Below are 17,456 nucleotides of genomic sequence, written 5' to 3' on the forward strand. Positions count from 1 at the left end.
GTAGAATGTGTTCCACTTTGTAGCATGTTTTGTTTGTCGCAGCCCGCATTTCAAACGTTCTTCCTCTTAACCGAGTTCATAAATCTCTATTACTCCACAGGCATTGGTGGTTCAGTGGTAGAATTCTCGCCTGCCACGCGGGAGACCCGGGTCCGATTCCCGGCCAATGCAATCCGTTGATCTTGTTACATTTTAACTAATATTCATAAGGGACAAAAGCAATGTTTGTGACAACCGCAAGACACAGTCATTCCACCCAAAAGGCATATTGGACTCCCGGAATGCTGAAGCAGTGTACTTCTAGTTACGCCCATCCAAAGACAATGACATCGGGCTATCGTAACATGAGATTTTATAATTTTTTGGGGAGTAATTTATCATTTAAACTAGTCAGTCCCTGTGGCGCAATCGGTCAGCGCGTTCGGCTGTTAACTGAGAGGATGGTGGTTCAAGCCCACCCAGGGACGGGATTTTGACACGAGCACGGGGGTTCGAGGGTTTTCTTGTACAGCCCATGTCCTTCTCTAAGTTTGCAAAAAAGTTTCTAGTTAAAACGTGTGCTACGTTTGCAACATAACTTTCAAGCCAAGCTTGTTTAAACTAATGTAAATTACTGATAATCAATGCTATCGCCTCAAATTGGCTATCATTAATTGAATGAAGGGTTATAGGCATCGAGTTGAAATCCCGTTTTTTTCCAGGCGCTGTTGGTGTCAGTCAAAGTGCCTGACTGTTAAGCAGAAGAGGTTGGGCTCAAATCCCGTCAGTGTCTTGATGTTAGTTCCATTACACTTTCTCAGTTTGTTTTCAAACCACGTGAATGTAAGCCTAAATTCTATTCGTTTTGAATAAAATCCCAATGGATCCAAAGAGTTTGATGATTACTACAATGTTTTCTTTAAAAAAAATGCCATTTAAAATGTGGACACAACCAGGACTCAGAAAGAAAGACTACTTCAAATGGGTTCCAAATCACTTTGTTACAAGTAGTTTGTCTGGATATTCACCAGAGTAAGCATCTTGGAGTTACAGACAGCAGAGTGGCGCAGGGGAAGCGTGCTGGGCCCATAACCCAGAGGTCGATGGATGGAAACCATCCTCTGCTATGATTTAGGTTTCAAGCGAATCTTCGACTGATTCTTAATTCAAATGGAAGGCTGACACCCATTGGGACTACAGCTGTCTTCTCTAACTCTTTGGATATTCACCCGAGTAAGCATCTTTGAGTTACAGACAGCAGAGTGGCGCAGCGGAAGCGTGCTGGGCCCATAACCCAGAGGTCGATGGATGGAAACCATCCTCTGCTATGACTTAGGTTTCAAGCGAATCTTTGACAGATTCTTAATTCAAATGGAAGGCTGACACCCATTGGGACTACAGCTGTCTTCTCTAACTCTTTGGATATTCACCAGAGTAAGCATCTTTGAGTTAAAGACAGCAGAGTGGCGCAGCGGAAGCGTGCTGGGCCCATAACCCAGAGGTCGATGGATCGAAACCATCCTCTGCTATGACTTAGGTTTCAAGCGAATCTTTGACTGATTCTTAATTCAAATGGAAGGCTGACACCCATTCAGACTACAGCTGTCTTCTCTAACTCTTTGGATATTCACCAGAGTAAGCATCTTCTAGTTACAGGCAGCGGAAGCGTGCTGGGCCCATAACCCAGAGGTCGATGGATCGAAACCATCCTCTACTATGATTTAGGTTTCAGGTGAATCTTTGACTGATTCTTAATTCAAATGGAAGGCTGACACCCATTGGGACTACAGCTGTCTTCTCTAACTCTTTGGATATTCACCAGAGTAAGCATCTTTGAGTTACAGACAGCAGAGTGGCGCAGCGGAAGCGTGCTGGGCCCATAACCCAGAGGTCGATGGATCGAAACCATCCTCTGCTATGACTTAGGTTTCAAGCGAATCTTTGACTGATTCTTAATTCAAATGGAAGGCTGACACCCATTCAGACTACAGCTGTCTTCTCTAACTCTTTGGATATTCACCAGAGTAAGCATCTTCTAGTTACAGGCAGCGGAAGCGTGCTGGGCCCATAACCCAGAGGTCGATGGATCGAAACCATCCTCTACTATGATTTAGGTTTCAGGTGAATCTTTGACTGATCTTTGGGAATTACACTTATGATTCCTGCTTAGCTGAGAGGTTAAACGTCTTATAAGTCTATCCACACAGTACAGTTGCAATCGATGCAACGGCCTGAAAATACAGTGACTTGAATGAATGAGAAATTTCATAGGTTTGTGCGTGACATTTTCATGGAACCCAGCATTCATGATATTGAAGCCAAAGGTCTGCCTATATGAGAACCCTCTAAATTTGGTGTTGTGTGAGCTCGGCTGTACATGAGGTGCTCAGGTATGTTGCAATCTACTTCATGATGAAACACAGGACTTTGCTATTATTTCTTTCCTTGCTTATTTATAGACGTAAGAAGGAAAGTAAAAAAAGCCTTGTTTCCACCCTGTTTCGAACAGGGGTCCTTTCACGTGTTAGGCGAATGTGTTAACCACTACACCATGGAAACTGCTGCAAGTCACAGACCTTTATCAAGACTTACAAGTACATTTCCGGCCGACGGAAAACATGGTGCTCGCTAGTCTTATTGCTGTTACTAGCTGCATTGCATTTCTTGCCTTTTGTGGATGTTGTTATATCCCTTGTGCAAGTAGAATGTGTTCCACTTTGTAGCATGTTTTGTTTGTCGCAGCCCGCATTTCAAACGTTCTTCCTCTTAACCGAGTTCATAAATCTCTATTACTCCACAGGCATTGGTGGTTCAGTGGTAGAATTCTCGCCTGCCACGCGGGAGACCCGGGTCCGATTCCCGGCCAATGCAATCCGTTGATCTTGTTACATTTTAACTAATATTCATAAGGGACAAAAGCAATGTTTGTGACAACCGCAAGACACAGTCATTCCACCCAAAAGGCATATTGGACTCCCGGAATGCTGAAGCAGTGTACTTCTAGTTACGCCCATCCAAAGACAATGACATCGGGCTATCGTAACATGAGATTTTATAATTTTTTGGGGAGTAATTTATCATTTAAACTAGTCAGTCCCTGTGGCGCAATCGGTCAGCGCGTTCGGCTGTTAACTGAGAGGATGGTGGTTCAAGCCCACCCAGGGACGGGATTTTGACACGAGCACGGGGGTTCGAGGGTTTTCTTGTACAGCCCATGTCCTTCTCTAAGTTTGCAAAAAAGTTTCTAGTTAAAACGTGTGCTACGTTTGCAACATAACTTTCAAGCCAAGCTTGTTTAAACTAATGTAAATTACTGATAATCAATGCTATCGCCTCAAATTGGCTATCATTAATTGAATGAAGGGTTATAGGCATCGAGTTGAAATCCCGTTTTTTTCCAGGCGCTGTTGGTGTCAGTCAAAGTGCCTGACTGTTAAGCAGAAGAGGTTGGGCTCAAATCCCGTCAGTGTCTTGATGTTAGTTCCATTACACTTTCTCAGTTTGTTTTCAAACCACGTGAATGTAAGCCTAAATTATATTCGTTTTGAATAAAATCCCAATGGATCCACAGAGTTTGATGATTACTACAATGTTTTCTTTAAAAAAAAATGCCATTTAAAATGTGGACACAACCAGGACTCAGAAAGAAAGACTACTTCAAATGGGTTCCAAATCACTTTGTTACAAGTAGTTTGTCTGGATATTCACCAGAGTAAGCATCTTGGAGTTACAGACAGCAGAGTGGCGCAGGGGAAGCGTGCTGGGCCCATAACCCAGAGGTCGATGGATGGAAACCATCCTCTGCTATGATTTAGGTTTCAAGCGAATCTTCGACTGATTCTTAATTCAAATGGAAGGCTGACACCCATTGGGACTACAGCTGTCTTCTCTAACTCTTTGGATATTCACCCGAGTAAGCATCTTTGAGTTACAGACAGCAGAGTGGCGCAGCGGAAGCGTGCTGGGCCCATAACCCAGAGGTCGATGGATGGAAACCATCCTCTGCTATGACTTAGGTTTCAAGCGAATCTTTGACAGATTCTTAATTCAAATGGAAGGCTGACACCCATTGGGACTACAGCTGTCTTCTCTAACTCTTTGGATATTCACCAGAGTAAGCATCTTTGAGTTAAAGACAGCAGAGTGGCGCAGCGGAAGCGTGCTGGGCCCATAACCCAGAGGTCGATGGATCGAAACCATCCTCTGCTATGACTTAGGTTTCAAGCGAATCTTTGACTGATTCTTAATTCAAATGGAAGGCTGACACCCATTCAGACTACAGCTGTCTTCTCTAACTCTTTGGATATTCACCAGAGTAAGCATCTTCTAGTTACAGGCAGCGGAAGCGTGCTGGGCCCAAAACCCAGAGGTCGATGGATCGAAACCATCCTCTACTATGATTTAGGTTTCAGGTGAATCTTTGACTGATTCTTAATTCAAATGGAAGGCTGACACCCATTGGGACTACAGCTGTCTTCTCTAACTCTTTGGATATTCACCAGAGTAAGCATCTTTGAGTTACAGACAGCAGAGTGGCGCAGCGGAAGCGTGCTGGGCCCATAACCCAGAGGTCGATGGATGGAAACCATCCTCTGCTATGATTTAGGTTTCAAGCGAATCTTCGACTGATTCTTAATTCAAATGGAAGGCTGACACCCATTGGGACTACAGCTGTCTTCTCTAACTCTTTGGATATTCACCAGAGTAAGCATCTTTGAGTTACAGACAGCAGAGTGGCGCAGCGGAAGCGTGCTGGGCCCATAACCCAGAGGTCGATGGATCGAAACCATCCTCTGCTATGACTTAGGTTTCAAGCGAATCTTTGACTGATTCTTAATTCAAATGGAAGGCTGACACCCATTCAGACTACAGCTGTCTTCTCTAACTCTTTGGATATTCACCAGAGTAAGCATCTTCTAGTTACAGGCAGCGGAAGCGTGCTGGGCCCATAACCCAGAGGTCGATGGATCGAAACCATCCTCTACTATGATTTAGGTTTCAGGTGAATCTTTGACTGATCTTTGGGAATTACACTTATGATTCCTGCTTAGCTGAGAGGTTAAACGTCTTATAAGTCAATCCACACAGTACAGTTGCAATCGATGCAACGGCCTGAAAATACAGTGACTTGAATGAATGAGAAATTTCATAGGTTTGTGCGTGACATTTTCATGGAACCCAGCATTCATGATATTGAAGCCAAAGGTCTGCCTATATGAGAACCCTCTAAATTTGGTGTTGTGTGAGCTCGGCTGTACATGAGGTGCTCAGGTATGTTGCAATCTACTTCATGATGAAACACAGGACTTTGCTATTATTTCTTTCCTTGCTTATTTATAGACGTAAGAAGGAAAGTAAAAAAAGCCTTGTTTCCACCCTGTTTCGAACAGGGGTCCTTTCGCGTGTTAGGCGAATGTGTTAACCACTACACCATGGAAACTGCTGCAAGTCACAGACCTTTATCAAGACTTACAAGTACATTTCCGGCCGACGGAAAACATGGTGCTCGCTAGTCTTATTGCTGTTACTAGCTGCATTGCATTTCTTGCCTTTTGTGGATGTTGTTATATCCCTTGTGCAAGTAGAATGTGTTCCACTTTGTAGCATGTTTTGTTTGTCGCAGCCCGCATTTCAAACGTTCTTCCTCTTAACCGAGTTCATAAATCTCTATTACTCCACAGGCATTGGTGGTTCAGTGGTAGAATTCTCGCCTGCCACGCGGGAGACCCGGGTCCGATTCCCGGCCAATGCAATCCGTTGATCTTGTTACATTTTAACTAATATTCATAAGGGACAAAAGCAATGTTTGTGACAACCGCAAGACACAGTCATTCCACCCAAAAGGCATATTGGACTCCCGGAATGCTGAAGCAGTGTACTTCTAGTTACGCCCATCCAAAGACAATGACATCGGGCTATCGTAACATGAGATTTTATAATTTTTTGGGGAGTAATTTATCATTTAAACTAGTCAGTCCCTGTGGCGCAATCGGTCAGCGCGTTCGGCTGTTAACTGAGAGGATGGTGGTTCAAGCCCACCCAGGGACGGGATTTTGACACGAGCACGGGGGTTCGAGGGTTTTCTTGTACAGCCCATGTCCTTCTCTAAGTTTGCAAAAAAGTTTCTAGTTAAAACGTGTGCTACGTTTGCAACATAACTTTCAAGCCAAGCTTGTTTAAACTAATGTAAATTACTGATAATCAATGCTATCGCCTCAAATTGGCTATCATTAATTGAATGAAGGGTTATAGGCATCGAGTTGAAATCCCGTTTTTTTCCAGGCGCTGTGGGTGTCAGTCAAAGTGCCTGACTGTTAAGCAGAAGAGGTTGGGCTCAAATCCCGTCAGTGTCTTGATGTTAGTTCCATTACACTTTCTCAGTTTGTTTTCAAACCACGTGAATGTAAGCCTAAATTCTATTCGTTTTGAATAAAATCCCAATGGATCCACAGAGTTTGATGATTACTACAATGTTTTCTTTAAAAAAAATGCCATTTAAAATGTGGACACAACCAGGACTCAGAAAGAAAGACTACTTCAAATGGGTTCCAAATCACTTTGTTACAAGTAGTTTGTCTGGATATTCACCAGAGTAAGCATCTTGGAGTTACAGACAGCAGAATGGCGCAGGGGAAGCGTGCTGGGCCCATAACCCAGAGGTCGTTGGATGGAAACCATCCTCTGTTATGATTTAGGTTTCAAGCGAATCTTCGACTGATTCTTAATTCAAACGGAAGGCTGACACCCATTGGGACTACAGCTGTCTTCTCTAACTCTTTGGATATTCACCAGAGTAAGCATCTTTGAGTTACAGACAGCAGAGTGGCGCAGCGGAAGCGTGCTGGGCCCATAACCCAGAGGTCGATGGATCGAAACCATCCTCTGCTATGACTTAGGTTTCAAGCGAATCTTTGACTGATTCTTAATTCAAATGGAAGGCTGACACCCATTCAGACTACAGCTGTCTTCTCTAACTCTTTGGATATTCACCAGAGTAAGCATCTTCTAGTTACAGGCAGCGGAAGCGTGCTGGGCCCATAACCCAGAGGTCGATGGATCGAAACCATCCTCTACTATGATTTAGGTTTCAGGTGAATCTTTGACTGATCTTTGGGAATTACACTTATGATTCCTGCTTAGCTGAGAGGTTAAACGTCTTATAAGTCTATCCACACAGTACAGTTGCAATCGATGCAACGCCCTGAAAATACAGTGACTTGAATGAATGAGAAATTTCATAGGTTTGTGCGTGACATTTTCATGGAACCCAGCATTCATGATATTGAAGCCAAAGGTCTGCCTATATGAGAACCCTCTAAATTTGGTGTTGTGTGAGCTCGGCTGTACATGAGGTGCTCAGGTATGTTGCAATCTACTTCATGATGAAACACAGGACCTTGCTATTATTTCTTTCCTTGCTTATTTATAGACGTAAGAAGGAAAGTAAAAAAAGCCTTGTTTCCACCCTGTTTCGAACAGGGGACCTTTCGCGTGTTAGGCGAATGTGATAACCACTACACCATGGAAACTGCTGCAAGTCACAGACCTTTATCAAGACTTACAAGTACATTTTCGGCCGACGGAAAACATGGTGCTCGCTAGTCTTATTGCTGTTACTAGCTGCATTGCATTTCTTGCCTTTTGTGGATGTTGTTATATCCCTTGTGCAAGTAGAATGTGTTCCACTTTGTAGCATGTTTTGTTTGTCGCAGCCCGCATTTCAAACGTTCTTCCTCTTAACCGAGTTCATAAATCTCTATTATTCCACAGGCATTGGTGGTTCAGTGGTAGGATTCTCGCCTGCCACGCGGGAGACCCGGGTCCGATTCCCGGCCAATGCAATCTGTTGATTTTGTTACATTTTAACCAATATTCATAAGGGACAAAAGCAATGTTTGTGACAACCGCAAGACACAGTCATTCCACCCAAAAGGCATATTGGACTCCCCGAATGCTGAAGCAGTGTACTTCTAGTTACGCCCATCCAAAGACAATGACATCGGGCTATCGTAACATGAGATTTTATAATTTTTTGGGGAGTAATTTATCCTTTAAACTAGTCAGTCTCTGTGGCGCAATCGGTCAGCGCGTTCGGCTGTTAACTGAGAGGATGGTGGTTCAAGCCCACCCAGGGACGGGATTTTGACACGAGCACGGGGGTTCGAGTGTTTTCTTGTACAGCCCATGTCCTTCTCTAAGTTTGCAAAAAAGTTTCTAGTTAAAACGTGTGCTACGTTTGCAACATAACTTTCAAGCCACGCTTGTTTAAACTAGTGTAAATTACTGATAATCAATGCTATCGCCTCAAATTGGCTATCATTAATTGAATGAAGGGTTATAGGCATCGAGTTGAAATCCCATTTTTTTCCAGGCGCTGTTGGTGTCAGTCAAAGTGCCTGACTGTTAAGCAGAAGAGGTTGGGCTCAAATCCCGTCAGTGTCTTGATGTTAGTTCCATAACACTTTCTCAGTTTGTTTTCAAACCATGTGAATGTAAGCCTAAATTATATTCGTTTTGAATAAAATCCCCAATGGATCCACAGAGTTTGATGATTACTACAATGTTTTCTTTAAAAAAAATGCCATTTAAAATGTGGACACAACCAGGACTCAGAAAGAAAGACTACTTCAGATGGGTTCCAAATCACTTTGTTACAAGTAGTTTGTCTGGATATTCACCAGAGTAAGCATCTTGGAGTTACAGACAGCAGAGTGGCGCAGGGGAAGCGTGCTGGGCCCATAACCCAGAGGTCGATGGATGGAAACCATCCTCTGCTATGATTTAGGTTTCAAGCGAATCTTCGACTGATTCTTAATTCAAATGGAAGGCTGACACCCATTGGGACTACAGCTGTCTTCTCTAACTCTTTGGATATTCACCAGAGTAAGCATCTTTGAGTTACAGACAGCAGAGTGGTGCAGCGGAAGCGTGCTGGGCCCATAACCCAGAGGTCGATGGATGGAAACCATCCTCTGCTATGATTTAGGTTTCAGGTGAATGTTTGACTGATTCTTAATTCAAATGGAAGGCTGACACCCATTGGGACTACAGCTGTCTTCTCTAACTCTTTGGATATTCACCAGAGTAAGCATCTTTGAGTTACAGACAGCAGAGTGGCGCAGCGGAAGCGTGCTGGGCCCATAACCCAGAGGTCGATGGATCGAAACCATCCTCTGCTATGACTTAGGTTTCAAGCGAATCTTTGACTGATCCTTAATTCAAATGGAAGGCTGACACCCATTCAGGCTATAGCTGTCTTCTCTAACTCTGTGGATATTCACCAGAGTAAGCATCTTCTAGTTACAGGCAGCGGAAGCGTGCTGGGCCCATAACCCAGAGGTCGATGGATCGAAACCATCCTCTACTATGATTTAGGTTTCAGGTGAATCTTTGACTGATCTTTGGGAATTACACTTATGATTCCTGCTTAGCTGAGAGGTTAAACGTCTTAGAAGTCAATCTACACAGTACAGTTGCAATCGATGCAACGCCCTGAAAATACAGTGACTTGAATGAATGACAAATTTCATAGGTTTGTGCGTGACATTTTCATGGAACCCAGCATTCATGATATTGAAGCCAAAGGTCTGCCTATATGAGAACCCTCTAAATTTGGTGTTGTGTGAGCTCGGCTGTACATGAGGTGCTCAGGTATGTTGCAAACTACTTCATGATGAAACACAGGACCTTGCTATTATTTCTTTCCTTGCTTATTTATAGACGTAAGAAGGAAAGTAAAAGAAGCCTTGTTTCCACCCTGTTTCGAACAGGGGACCTTTCGCGTGTGAGGCGAATGTGAAAACCACTACACCATGGAAACTGCTGCAAGTCACAGACCTTTATCAAGACTTACAAGTACATTTCCGGCCGACGGAAAACATGGTGCTCGCTAGTCTTATTGCTGTTACTAGCTGCATTGCATTTCTTGCCTTTTGTGGATGTTGTTATATCCCTTGTGCAAGTAGAAAGTGTTCCACTTTGTAGCACGTTTTGTTTGTCGCAGCCCGCATTTCAAACGTTCTTCCTCTTAACCGAGTTCATAAATCTCTATTACTCCACAGGCATTGGTGGTTCAGTGGTAGAATTCTCGCCTGCCACGCGGGAGACCTGGGTCCGATTCCCGGCCAATGCAATCCGTTGATCTTGTTACATTTTAACTAATATTCATAAGGGACAAAAGCAATGTTTTTGACAACCGCAAGACACAGTCATTCCACCCAAAAGGCATATTGGACTCCCCGAATGCTGAAGCAGTGTACTTCTAGTTACGCCCATCCAAAGACAATGACATCGGGCTATCGTAACATGAGATTTTATAATTTTTTGGGGAGTAATTTATCATTTAAACTAGTCAGTCTCTGTGGCGCAATCGGTCAGCGCGTTCGGCTGTTAACTGAGAGGATGGTGGTTCAAGCCCACCCAGGGACGGGATTTTGACACGAGCACGGGGGTTCGAGGGTTTTGTTGTACAGCCCATGTCCTTCTCTAAGTTTGCAAAAAAGTTTCTAGTTAAAATGTGTGCTACGTTTGCAACATAACTTTCAAGCCAAGCTTGTTTAAACTAATGTAAATTACTGATAATCAATGCTATCGCCTCAAATTGGCTATCATTAATTGAATGAAGGGTTATAGGCATCGAGTTGAAATCCCATTTTTTTCCAGGCGCTGTTGGTGTCAGTCAAAGTGCATGACTGTTAAGCAGAAGAGGTTGGGCTCAAATCCCGTCAGTGTCTTGATGTTAGTTCCATTACACTTTCTCAGTTTGTTTTCAAACCACGTGAATGTAAGCCTAAATTCTATTCGTTTTGAATAAAATCCCAATGGATCCACAGAGTTTGATGATTACTACAATGTTTTCTTTAAAAAAAATGCCATTTAAAATGTGGACACAACCAGGACTCAGAAAGAAAGACTACTTCAAATGGGTTCCAAATCACTTTGTTACAAGTAGTTTGTCTGGATATTCACCAGAGTAAGCATCTTGGAGTTACAGACAGCAGAATGGCGCAGGGGAAGCGTGCTGGGCCCATAACCCAGAGGTCGTTGGATGGAAACCATCCTCTGTTATGATTTAGGTTTCAAGCGAATCTTCGACTGATTCTTAATTCAAATGGAAGGCTGACACCCATTGGGACTACAGCTGTCTTCTCTAACTCTTTGGATATTCACCAGAGTAAGCATCTTCTAGTTACAGGCAGCGGAAGCGTGCTGGGCCCATAACCCAGGATGGATCGAAACCATCCTCTACTATGATTTAGGTTTCAGGTGAATCTTTGACTGATTCTTAATTCAAATGGAAGGCTGACACCCATTGGGACTACAGCTGTCTTCTCTAACTCTTTGGATATTCACCAGAGTAAGCATCTTTGAGTTACAGACAGCAGAGTGGCGCAGCGGAAGCGTGCTGGGCCCATAACCCAGAGGTCGATGGATGGAAACCATCCTCTGCTATGATTTAGGTTTCAAGCGAATCTTCGACTGATTCTTAATTCAAATGGAAGGCTGACACCCATTGGGACTACAGCTGTCTTCTCTAACTCTTTGGATATTCACCAGAGTAAGCATCTTTGAGTTACAGACGGCAGAGTGGCGCAGCGGAAGCGTGCTGGGCCCATAACCCAGAGGTCGATGGATCGAAACCATCCTCTGCTATGACTTAGGTTTCAAGCGAATCTTTGACTGATTCTTAATTCAAATGGAAGGCTGACACCCATTCAGACTACAGCTGTCTTCTCTAACTCTTTGGATATTCACCAGAGTAAGCATCTTCTAGTTACAGGCAGCGGAAGCGTGCTGGGCCCATAACCCAGAGGTCGATGGATCGAAACCATCCTCTACTATGATTTAGGTTTCAGGTGAATCTTTGGGAATTACACTTATGATTCCTGCTTAGCTGAGAGGTTAAACGTCTTATAAGTCTATTGAGGTGCTCAGGTATGTTGCAATCTACTTCATGATGAAACACAGGACCTTGCTATTATTTCTTTCCTTGCTTATTTATAGACGTAAGAAGGAAAGTAAAAAAAGCCTTGTTTCCACCCTGTTTCGAACAGGGGACCTTTCGCGTGTTAGGCGAATGTGATAACCACTACACCATGGAAACTGCTGCAAGTCACAGACCTTTATCAAGACTTACAAGTACATTTTCGGCCGACGGAAAACATGGTGCTCGCTAGTCTTATTGCTGTTACTAGCTGCATTGCATTTCTTGCGTTTTTTGGATGTTGTTATATCCCTTGTGCAAGTAGAATGTGTTCCACTTTGTAGCATGTTTTGTTTGTCGCAGCCCGCATTTCAAACGTTCTTCCTCTTAACCGAGTTCATAAATCTCTATTATTCCACAGGCATTGGTGGTTCAGTGGTAGAATTCTCGCCTGCCACGCGGGAGACCCGGGTCCGATTCCCGGCCAATGCAATCTGTTGATTTTGTTACATTTTAACCAATATTCATAAGGGACAAAAGCAATGTTTGTGACAACCGCAAGACACAGTCATTCCACCCAAAAGGCATATTGGACTCCCCGAATGCTGAAGCAGTGTACTTCTAGTTACGCCCATCCAAAGACAATGACATCGGGCTATCGTAACATGAGATTTTATAATTTTTTGGGGAGTAATTTATCACTTAAACTAGCCAGTCTCTGTGGCGCAATCGGTCAGCGCGTTCGGCTGTTAACTGAGAGGATGGTGGTTCAAGCCCACCCAGGGGCGGGATTTTGACACGAGCACGGGGGTTCGAGGGTTTTCTTGTACAGCCCATGTCCTTCTCTAAGTTTGCAAAAAATTTTCTAGTTAAAACGTGTGCTACGTTTGCAACATAACTTTCAAGCCACGCTTGTTTAAACTAATGTAAATTACTGATAATCAATGCTATCGCCTCAAATTGGCTATCATTAATTGAATGAAGGGTTATAGGCATCGAGTTGAAATCCAATTTTTTTCCAGGCGCTGTTGGTGTCAGTCAAAGTGCCTGACTGTTAAGCAGAAAAGGTTGGGCTCAAATCCCGTCAGTGTCTTGATGTTAGTTCCATAACACTTTCTCAGTTGGTTTTCAAACCACGTGAATGTAAGCCTAAATTCTATTCGTTTTGAATAAAATCCCAATGGATCCACAGAGTTTGATGATTACTACAATGTTTTCTTTAAAAAAAATGCCATTTAAAATGTGGACACAACCAGGACTCAGAAAGAAAGACTACTTCAGATGGGTTCCAAATCACTTTGTTACAAGTAGTTTGTCTGGATATTCACCAGAGTAAGCATCTTGGAGTTACAGACAGCAGAGTGGCGCAGGGGAAGCAGGTTTCAAGCGAGTCTTTGACAGATTCTTAATTCAAATGGAATGCTGACACCCATTCAGACTACAGCTGTCTTCTCTAACTCTTTGGATATTCACCAGAGTAAGCGTCTTCTAGTTACAGGCAGCAGAAGCGTGCTGGGCCCATAACCCAGAGGTCGATGGATCGAAACCATCCTCTGCTATGACTTAGGTTTCAAGCGAATCTTTGACTGATTCTTAATTCAAATGGAAGGCTGACACCCATTCAGGCTATAGCTGTCTTCTCTAACTCTGTGGATATTCACCAGAGTAAGCATCTTCTAGTTACAGGCAGCGGAAGCGTGCTGGGCCCATAACCCAGAGGTCGCTGGATCGAAACCATCCTCTACTATGATTTAGGTTTCAGGTGAATCTTTGACTGATCTTTGGGAATTACACTTATGATTCCTGCTTAGCTGAGAGGTTAAACGTCTTATAAGTCAATCTACACAGTACAGTTGCAATCGATGCAACGCCCTGAAAATACAGTGACTTGAATGAATGAGAAATTTCATAGGTTTGTGCGTGACATTTTCATGGAACCCAGCATTCATGATATTGAAGCCAAAGGTCTGCCTATATGAGAACCCTCTAAATTTGGTGTTGTGTGAGCTCGGCTGTACACAAGGTGCTCAGGTATGTTGCAATCTACTTCATGATGAAACACAGGACCTTGCTATTATTTCTTTCCTTGCTTATTTATAGACGTAAGAAGGAAAGTAAAAAAAGCCTTGTTTCCACCCTGTTTCGAACAGGGGACCTTTCGCGTGTTAGGCGAACGTGATAACCACTACACCATGGAAACTGCTGCAAGTCACAGACCTTTATCAAGACTTACAAGTACATTTTCGGCCGACGGAAAACATGGTGCTCGCTAGTCTTATTGCTGTTACTAGCTGCATTGCATTTCTTGCCTTTTGTGGACGTTGTTATATCCCTTGTGCAAGTAGAATGTGTTCCACTTTGTAGCATGTTTTGTTTGTCGCAGCCCGCATTTCAAACGTTCTTCCTCTTAACCGAGTTCATAAATCTCTATTACTCCACAGGTATTGGTGGTTCAGTGGTAGAATTCTCGCCTGCCACGCGGGAGACCCGGGTCCGATTCCCGGCCAATGCAATCTGTTGATTTTGTTACATTTTAACCAATATTCATAAGGGACAAAAGCAATGTTTGTGACAACCGCAAGACACAGTCATTCCACCCAAAAGGCATATTGGACTCCCCGAATGCTGAAGCAGTGTACTTCTAGTTACGCCCATCCAAAGACAATGACATCGGGCTATCGTAACATGAGATTTTATAATTTTTTGGGGAGTAATTTATCATTTAAACTAGCCAGTCTCTGTGGCGCAATCGGTCAGCGCGTTCGGCTGTTAACTGAGAGGATGGTGGTTGAAGCCCACCCAGGGACGGGATTTTGACACGAGCACGGGGGTTCGAGGGTTTTCTTGTACAGCCCATGTCCTTCTCTAAGTTTGCAAAAAAGTTTCTAGTTAAAACGTGTGCTACGTTTGCAACATAACTTTCAAGCCACGCTTGTTTAAACTAATGTAAATTACTGATAATCAATGCTATCGCCTCAAATTGGCTATCATTAATTGAATGAAGGGTTATAGGCATCGAGTTGAAATCCCATTTTTTTCCAGGCGCTGTTGGTGTCAGTCAAAGTGCCTGACTGTTAAGCAGAAGAAGTTGGGCTCAAATCCCGTCAGTGTCTTGATGTTAGTTCCATAACACTTTCTCAGTTTGTTTTCAAACCACGTGAATGTAAGCCTAAATTCTATTCGTTTTGAATAAAATCCCAATGGATCCACAGAGTTTGATGATTACTACAATGTTTTCTTTTAAAAAAATGCCATTTAAAATGTGGACACAACCAGGACTCAGAAAGAAAGACTACTTCAGATGGGTTCCAAATCACTTTGTTACAAGTAGTTTGTCTGGATATTCACCAGAGTAAGCATCTTGGAGTTACAGAGAGCAGAGTGGCGCAGGGGAAGCAGGTTTCAAGCGAATCTTTGACAGATTCTTAATTCAAATGGAAGGCTGACACCCATTCAGACTACAGCTGTCTTCTCTAACTCTTTGGATATTCACCAGAGTAAGCATCTTCTAGTTACAGGCAGCGGAAGCGTGCTGGGCCCATAACCCAGAGGTCGATGGATCGAAACCATCCTCTACTATGATTTAGGTTTCAGGTGAATCTTTGACTGATCTTTTGGAATTACACTTATGATTCCTGCTTAGCTGAGAGGTTAAACGTCTTATAAGTCAATCTACACAGTACATTTGCAATCGATGCAAAGCCCTGAAAATACAGTGACTTGAATGAATGAGAAATTTCATAGGTTTGTGCGTGACATTTTCATGGAACCCAGCATTCATGATATTGAAGCCAAAGGTCTGCCTATATGAGAACCCTCTAAATTTGGTGTTGTGTGAGCTCGGCTGTACATGAGGTGCTCAGGTATGTTGCAAACTACTTCATGATGAAACACAGGACCTTGCTATTATTTTTTTCCTTGCTTATTTATAGACGTAAGAAGGAAAGTAAAAGAAGCCTTGTTTCCACCCTGTTTCGAACAGGGGACCTTTCGCGTGTGAGGCGAATGTGATAACCACTACACCATGGAAACTGCTGCAAGTCACAGACCTTTATCAAGACTTACAAGTACATTTTCGGCCGATGGAAAACATGGTGCTCGCTAGTCTTATTGCTGTTACTAGCTGCATTGCATTTCTTGCCTTTTGTGGATGTTGTTATATCCCTTGTGCAAGTAGAATGTGTTCCACTTTGTAGCATGTTTTGTTTGTCGCAGCCCGCATTTCAAACGTTCTTCCTCTTAACCGAGTTCATAAATCTCTATTACTCCACAGGCATTGGTGGTTCAGTGGTAGAATTCTCGCCTGCCACGCGGGAGACCCGGGTCCGATTCCCGGCCAATGCAATCTGTTGATCTTGTTACATTTTAACTAATATTCATAAGGTCGATGGATGGAAACCATCCTCTGCTATGACTTAGGTTTCAAGCGAATCTTTGACTGATTCTTAATTCAAATGGAAGGCTGACACCCATTCAGACAACAACTGTCTTCTCTAACTCTGTGGATATTCACCAGAGTAAGCATCTTCTAGTTACAGGCAGCGGAAGCGTGCTGGGCCCATAACCCAGAGGTCGATGGATGGAAACCATCCTCTGCTATGATTTAGGTTTCAAGCGAATCTTCGACTGATTCTTAATTCAAATGGAAGGCTGACACCCATTGGAACTACAGCTGTCTTCTCTAACTCTTTGGATATTCACCAGAGTAAGCGTCTTCCAGTTACAGGCAGCGGAAGCGTGCTGGGCCCATAACCCAGAGGTCGATGGATCGAAACCATCCTCTACTATGATTTAAGTTTCAGGTGAATCTTTGACTGATTCTTAATTCAAATGGAAGGCTGACACCCATTCAGACTACAGCTGTCTTCTCTAACTCTTTGGATATTCACCAGAGTAAGCATCTTCTAGTTACAGGCAGCGGAAGCGTGCTGGGCCCATAACCCAGAGGTCGATGGATCGAAACCATCCTCTACTATGATTTAGGTTTCAGGTGAATCTTTGACTGATTCTTAATTCAAATGGAAGGCTGACACCCATTGGGACTACAGCTGTCTTCTCTAACTCTTTGGATATTCACCAGAGTAAGCATCTTCTAGTTACAGGCAGCGGAAGCGTGCTGGGCCCATAACCCAGAGGTCGATGGATCGAAACCATCCTCTACTATGATTTAGGTTTCAGGTGAATCTTTGACTGATTCTTAATTCAAATGGAAGGCTGACACCCATTGGGACTACAGCTGTCTTCTCTAACTCTTTGGATATTCACCAGAGTAAGCATCTTTGAGTTACAGACAGCAGAGTGGCGCAGCGAAGCGTGCTGGGCCCATAACCCAGAGGTCGATGGATGGAAACCATCCTCTGCTATGATTTAGGTTTCAAGCGAATCTTCGACTGATTCTTAATTCAAATGGAAGGCTGACACCCATTGGGACTACAGCTGTCTTCTCTAACTCTTTGGATATTCACCAGAGTAAGCATCTTTGAGTTACAGACAGCAGAGTGGCGCAGCGGAAGCGTGCTGGGCCCATAACCCAGAGGTCGATGGAATCGAAACC

The 17,456-nt window shown here is 43.4% G+C and overlaps 29 non-coding genes across 29 annotated transcripts; 22 read left to right on the top strand and 7 right to left on the bottom strand.

The window, feature by feature from the left end:
• The first annotated feature begins 100 nt into the window (after positions 1-100).
• Positions 101-171, top strand: trnag-gcc (transfer RNA glycine (anticodon GCC)). The gene has a single exon. It is a non-coding gene; the product is annotated as a tRNA-Gly (tRNA).
• A 222-nt stretch (positions 172-393) lies between these two features.
• Positions 394-467, top strand: trnan-guu (transfer RNA asparagine (anticodon GUU)). The gene has a single exon. It is a non-coding gene; the product is annotated as a tRNA-Asn (tRNA).
• A 969-nt stretch (positions 468-1,436) lies between these two features.
• Positions 1,437-1,508, top strand: trnam-cau (transfer RNA methionine (anticodon CAU)). The gene has a single exon. It is a non-coding gene; the product is annotated as a tRNA-Met (tRNA).
• A 317-nt stretch (positions 1,509-1,825) lies between these two features.
• On the top strand, positions 1,826-1,897 carry trnam-cau (transfer RNA methionine (anticodon CAU)). The gene has a single exon. It is a non-coding gene; the product is annotated as a tRNA-Met (tRNA).
• Positions 1,898-2,465: 568 nt separating this feature from the next.
• Positions 2,466-2,538, bottom strand: trnav-aac (transfer RNA valine (anticodon AAC)). Its single transcript has one exon. It is a non-coding gene; the product is annotated as a tRNA-Val (tRNA).
• A 241-nt stretch (positions 2,539-2,779) lies between these two features.
• On the top strand, positions 2,780-2,850 carry trnag-gcc (transfer RNA glycine (anticodon GCC)). Its single transcript has one exon. It is a non-coding gene; the product is annotated as a tRNA-Gly (tRNA).
• Positions 2,851-3,072: 222 nt separating this feature from the next.
• Positions 3,073-3,146, top strand: trnan-guu (transfer RNA asparagine (anticodon GUU)). Its single transcript has one exon. It is a non-coding gene; the product is annotated as a tRNA-Asn (tRNA).
• Positions 3,147-4,116: 970 nt separating this feature from the next.
• trnam-cau (transfer RNA methionine (anticodon CAU)) lies at positions 4,117-4,188 on the top strand. Its single transcript has one exon. It is a non-coding gene; the product is annotated as a tRNA-Met (tRNA).
• Positions 4,189-4,706: 518 nt separating this feature from the next.
• On the top strand, positions 4,707-4,778 carry trnam-cau (transfer RNA methionine (anticodon CAU)). Its single transcript has one exon. It is a non-coding gene; the product is annotated as a tRNA-Met (tRNA).
• A 568-nt stretch (positions 4,779-5,346) lies between these two features.
• trnav-aac (transfer RNA valine (anticodon AAC)) lies at positions 5,347-5,419 on the bottom strand. The gene has a single exon. It is a non-coding gene; the product is annotated as a tRNA-Val (tRNA).
• A 241-nt stretch (positions 5,420-5,660) lies between these two features.
• Positions 5,661-5,731, top strand: trnag-gcc (transfer RNA glycine (anticodon GCC)). Its single transcript has one exon. It is a non-coding gene; the product is annotated as a tRNA-Gly (tRNA).
• Positions 5,732-5,953: 222 nt separating this feature from the next.
• On the top strand, positions 5,954-6,027 carry trnan-guu (transfer RNA asparagine (anticodon GUU)). The gene has a single exon. It is a non-coding gene; the product is annotated as a tRNA-Asn (tRNA).
• Positions 6,028-6,795: 768 nt separating this feature from the next.
• Positions 6,796-6,867, top strand: trnam-cau (transfer RNA methionine (anticodon CAU)). Its single transcript has one exon. It is a non-coding gene; the product is annotated as a tRNA-Met (tRNA).
• Positions 6,868-7,435: 568 nt separating this feature from the next.
• On the bottom strand, positions 7,436-7,508 carry trnav-aac (transfer RNA valine (anticodon AAC)). The gene has a single exon. It is a non-coding gene; the product is annotated as a tRNA-Val (tRNA).
• Positions 7,509-7,749: 241 nt separating this feature from the next.
• Positions 7,750-7,820, top strand: trnag-gcc (transfer RNA glycine (anticodon GCC)). Its single transcript has one exon. It is a non-coding gene; the product is annotated as a tRNA-Gly (tRNA).
• A 222-nt stretch (positions 7,821-8,042) lies between these two features.
• On the top strand, positions 8,043-8,116 carry trnan-guu (transfer RNA asparagine (anticodon GUU)). Its single transcript has one exon. It is a non-coding gene; the product is annotated as a tRNA-Asn (tRNA).
• A 970-nt stretch (positions 8,117-9,086) lies between these two features.
• Positions 9,087-9,158, top strand: trnam-cau (transfer RNA methionine (anticodon CAU)). Its single transcript has one exon. It is a non-coding gene; the product is annotated as a tRNA-Met (tRNA).
• A 568-nt stretch (positions 9,159-9,726) lies between these two features.
• On the bottom strand, positions 9,727-9,799 carry trnav-cac (transfer RNA valine (anticodon CAC)). The gene has a single exon. It is a non-coding gene; the product is annotated as a tRNA-Val (tRNA).
• A 241-nt stretch (positions 9,800-10,040) lies between these two features.
• trnag-gcc (transfer RNA glycine (anticodon GCC)) lies at positions 10,041-10,111 on the top strand. The gene has a single exon. It is a non-coding gene; the product is annotated as a tRNA-Gly (tRNA).
• A 222-nt stretch (positions 10,112-10,333) lies between these two features.
• trnan-guu (transfer RNA asparagine (anticodon GUU)) lies at positions 10,334-10,407 on the top strand. The gene has a single exon. It is a non-coding gene; the product is annotated as a tRNA-Asn (tRNA).
• A 1,152-nt stretch (positions 10,408-11,559) lies between these two features.
• On the top strand, positions 11,560-11,631 carry trnam-cau (transfer RNA methionine (anticodon CAU)). The gene has a single exon. It is a non-coding gene; the product is annotated as a tRNA-Met (tRNA).
• Positions 11,632-12,009: 378 nt separating this feature from the next.
• On the bottom strand, positions 12,010-12,082 carry trnav-aac (transfer RNA valine (anticodon AAC)). Its single transcript has one exon. It is a non-coding gene; the product is annotated as a tRNA-Val (tRNA).
• A 241-nt stretch (positions 12,083-12,323) lies between these two features.
• Positions 12,324-12,394, top strand: trnag-gcc (transfer RNA glycine (anticodon GCC)). Its single transcript has one exon. It is a non-coding gene; the product is annotated as a tRNA-Gly (tRNA).
• A 222-nt stretch (positions 12,395-12,616) lies between these two features.
• On the top strand, positions 12,617-12,690 carry trnan-guu (transfer RNA asparagine (anticodon GUU)). The gene has a single exon. It is a non-coding gene; the product is annotated as a tRNA-Asn (tRNA).
• A 1,339-nt stretch (positions 12,691-14,029) lies between these two features.
• trnav-aac (transfer RNA valine (anticodon AAC)) lies at positions 14,030-14,102 on the bottom strand. Its single transcript has one exon. It is a non-coding gene; the product is annotated as a tRNA-Val (tRNA).
• Positions 14,103-14,343: 241 nt separating this feature from the next.
• trnag-gcc (transfer RNA glycine (anticodon GCC)) lies at positions 14,344-14,414 on the top strand. The gene has a single exon. It is a non-coding gene; the product is annotated as a tRNA-Gly (tRNA).
• Positions 14,415-14,636: 222 nt separating this feature from the next.
• Positions 14,637-14,710, top strand: trnan-guu (transfer RNA asparagine (anticodon GUU)). Its single transcript has one exon. It is a non-coding gene; the product is annotated as a tRNA-Asn (tRNA).
• A 1,151-nt stretch (positions 14,711-15,861) lies between these two features.
• trnav-cac (transfer RNA valine (anticodon CAC)) lies at positions 15,862-15,934 on the bottom strand. The gene has a single exon. It is a non-coding gene; the product is annotated as a tRNA-Val (tRNA).
• A 241-nt stretch (positions 15,935-16,175) lies between these two features.
• trnag-gcc (transfer RNA glycine (anticodon GCC)) lies at positions 16,176-16,246 on the top strand. The gene has a single exon. It is a non-coding gene; the product is annotated as a tRNA-Gly (tRNA).
• The last annotated feature ends 1,210 nt before the right edge of the window (positions 16,247-17,456 follow it).

This window comes from Entelurus aequoreus, linkage group LG18 (assembly GCF_033978785.1).
Source record: "Entelurus aequoreus isolate RoL-2023_Sb linkage group LG18, RoL_Eaeq_v1.1, whole genome shotgun sequence".
Taxonomy (NCBI): Eukaryota; Metazoa; Chordata; class Actinopteri; order Syngnathiformes; family Syngnathidae; genus Entelurus; species Entelurus aequoreus.